Source organism: Triticum dicoccoides, chromosome 3B, assembly GCF_002162155.2.
Source record: "Triticum dicoccoides isolate Atlit2015 ecotype Zavitan chromosome 3B, WEW_v2.0, whole genome shotgun sequence".
Taxonomy (NCBI): domain Eukaryota; kingdom Viridiplantae; phylum Streptophyta; class Magnoliopsida; order Poales; family Poaceae; genus Triticum; species Triticum dicoccoides.
Genome location: NC_041385.1, coordinates 764,414,538 through 764,418,119, shown reverse-complemented (window position 1 = coordinate 764,418,119; position 3,582 = coordinate 764,414,538).

The following is a 3,582-nucleotide window of genomic DNA, read 5'->3' as shown; positions in this document are numbered from 1 at the left end:
GTGAGATAAGAGTTTCTCATTGTGCATACGTGACGGCGAAATTTGGTGTCAGATTTTTCAGATCGATTCAAGGGTCCAACAGTGAAGACTACGACTCCGGGGCAATGGTACTTAGGGGCACATGCACAAAGGTTTTCTGGTTATCGTCGACGAGGTCAAGCTGGCTCCAGTATGGGAGTGATGACAACATCGCCTCAACGGCTGCTACTCCCGCGGGAGTTGGGTTTTCTTGAAGAGGAAGGGTGATGTAAATAGTGCTACTTCTTAAGCTTGCGCTTATTTTTCTTTTGAAGAGGAAAGGCCAATTCAACAAAGTAGAGATAAGTATTCCCTCAGTTAAGAATCAGGGTATCAAGCCAGTAGAAGGCACAAGCAAGTCTTCAATATATGCACCTGCACAAACTAGCAAACACTTGCACACAACGCAAAAAGGGGTTGTCAATCCCTTCACTGTTACGAACAAGAGTGAGATCTAATAGAAATATGTATAAAAGATAAATAAAAGAGCAAACTAAAGTAAATATAAATAAATTGTAGTAAAGTATTTTTGGGTTTTTTGGTTTATAAATCTGAAAATATATGATAGAAAATAGACCTGGGGGCCATAGGTTCCACTAGAGTCTTCTCTCTTGAAAGAAAACATATAATGGGTAAACAAATTACTGTTAAACAATTGATAAAAAACGCATAGTTATGATGATATCTAAGGCAATTGATCATGAATATGGGCATCACGTCCATAACAAGTAAACCGAAACGCTTCTGTATCTAATATTATTACTCCACACATCGGTCGACGAGGTTGCAAACTAGGTCGCCACGAAGTCGCTAGAAACAGCGAGTGACCGTCACAGGCGGACGGACTTTTTTATGGCTCTTTTCCGTTGTGCTGGACGTTGTTAGAAAAAGTTTAAGAACGAGCGCCAGGCCTGCTAGTTTTTTTTGGAATTGTTTGGATTGCTTATCACATGTGTCACGTGATAGCGCCAGGCCTGCTAGTGGCTGCAGCGTAGAACCTTGGCCCAACCAGTGGCCTCACGCACATAGTACATTTCCCCCTTCCATTTCATGTACTCCCTCCGTCTAGGTGTGTAAGTCATCTTACAAAAACCATATAATCCCAAAACACTTAGGCGCGGTGCATTAAATTTTACCTCGTTTCTTATTTCTTGACATATCAACCAATAAGAGAAGTAAGGTGTGCATGCTTTTAATGACTTGAGACTACCAAACACGACATGCAGTGGTTAGTTCATTGCATGCAATGCTATTAATTAGCAAATGAACATTAAGTTTTCTTGTTTTCCCCTCCTCCTTGATCACGGTGCACAACCTAAAATGACTTACTCACCTAGACAGAGGGAGTATATAAAAACATTGATCACCCACAAAAAGGACATCACATCAATCACCGATTGATATATGAGTGCTTGTATTTTAAAAAAATATCAATCACTGATTCAACATTCTCATTGATTTCTTTTCTCTTTTTTCTTGAAAACTTCTTTCTTTCTTTTCAACTACACAACAGCGGAAGCTCTTGCATGCCTGCTTTTCAAAAAAAAAAACTCATGCATACATAAAAAATCGCATCTGGTTTTCTGGTCCTTACAATACTAATATATACCATAACAATCTTCTCCATGTTTCACATATGTTCAATACACAGAGTTCAGATGCAACATAAATCTCTTCTAAAAATCTCAGTCCGGCAGGGATATAAGTCGTTCTATCTTGGAATGGTCAAGACTCACGACTACATAACAATTCATTCTTGCATTCTGTTTAGGGTGATGAGGCCTAGTTTTGGGAGCTCACTTGGATGAAGTAGCCTGTGCCAACAACAGCCGGATCAAGCCCAACGGTAGTGACAGAGTTGACCATCACCCAAGCAACTCGAAGGAGACCGCCAACTATCGGTGGTAAGCTCGTGACTCGCCATGGCGGCATATTCCACTAAGGAAGCCAAAGTCTACTACCTACTGTACATAAAAGGGGACCCACACCATGATTTCATCGATGGCGGGTCAGGAAGGAGCGGTGGGGGGTCCCAGTAAAAGCCCTGGAGGAGATCGAAGAAGTGGTGTAGAGAGTTCAAGGAGAGCTCTCGTAATCAACTAGTTGATCTCAACAATATTTGGTTATACTTTCGATGCCATGAGTGGGAGGAGACAAAAATCAAAGCTCACACTCCTAAATTTGGTAGTGTGAGTCATCATTTCCCTCGAAAAAGCAAGTCATCATGCTTACCTTTTATCTGCTCCCAAAATTATTTGTATTCCTACAATCATTTTTAGCGTAAATAAAGTCTCAAAGTGGTATTATACAATATTTTCTACCAGTGAACTGTCACATGTAAGTGTTTCCCCTCCCGAGCCGCCCCCGCGTGGACGACCGGGAGGCCCGAGATCCCATCGGCCGGACCTCCTCCACTCCTCCTCCTCCTCTCTCGCTGCTGCCCAAGGGCGCGGCCAGGCGAAGCCTTGCCGTCGCCGGCGGCGGCGGGGACTCGGGCCCTCTCGCTCGTGTGGGGCTGGTACGGGACAACGCCCCCGGGCCAGAGCGTGGCGGGCGGGCCGGACGCCATGGCGGGTGGTGGCGGCGCATCGGCGACCTCGCTTCCCCGCGGCAGGAGGCCTCGCGATCTGGTGCGTCGCGACCACCAGGGACGGCGGCGGCGTGACCGGATCGGTTCGCGGCGGCGCGGCCGGATCTATGCCCAAGCGTGGGCCTTGATCGCTGGTCTGCCGTCGGCACAGTGGTGGGTGCGACTCGTCGGCAGCTGGGCAGATCCGCGGGATTCTACCTTGTTTGGTCCTTGACAGCGTGGGCAACTCCGGGGGAAACCCTAGATCTCCTTGGGATCGAGCGATGGCGGCGCTTTTGCGTCGTAGTCCCTTTTTGGGGCATTGTTTTGGAGTTTGCTCCAGTTGAAGGGACCAGCGACGTCGGCGGCGCACGTCTGGTGGAGCAACTGCCGATGAAAATCGCGCCGACTACGGTCATGGCGGACGATGGCGACGTCTTAGATGACGTTCCCTTGTCGAGGCATCATCGTTGCAGTCTGCGTCATCAGGCTCGGGATGCTCCGGGGGAAACCCTAGATCTGGGTCTCCCGGATCGGACGTGATGGCGTTTTATCGCTTTCCCTCCTGGGGGCATCGTTTTGGAGTAAGTGCTGGCTGGGGGAATGGTGGAGCGGTGCTTCATCTCACAGATTGATGGCGGCGGATATCGGCGGCATGGCGCTGTGGAGGCTCGGCGTTTGATGCACGAAGATGGACTCGCGCAGGAGGAGGTTGCTGTCCGGTGTCATGGTGACGTCGATGGCAGAGTGGCCAGACAAGGTAGAAGCCTCAATATGATCTGAAGACGGACCTGTGAAAGATGGCGGCAACGACACACTAGTGCGTCTGACCGGATTGTGCCCCAGACCCGGTATGTGTCTGTACTGTCGAAACTAATATATGTTGTCGTGGGATAGGACATAGCACCTCTCTTGGTTGCATGTGTTGCTGCCTTTCCAACGTTCTCACACCATTGCCTCGCGGTGTTCCCGCCTGGATCCGCAGGCTCGCTCTG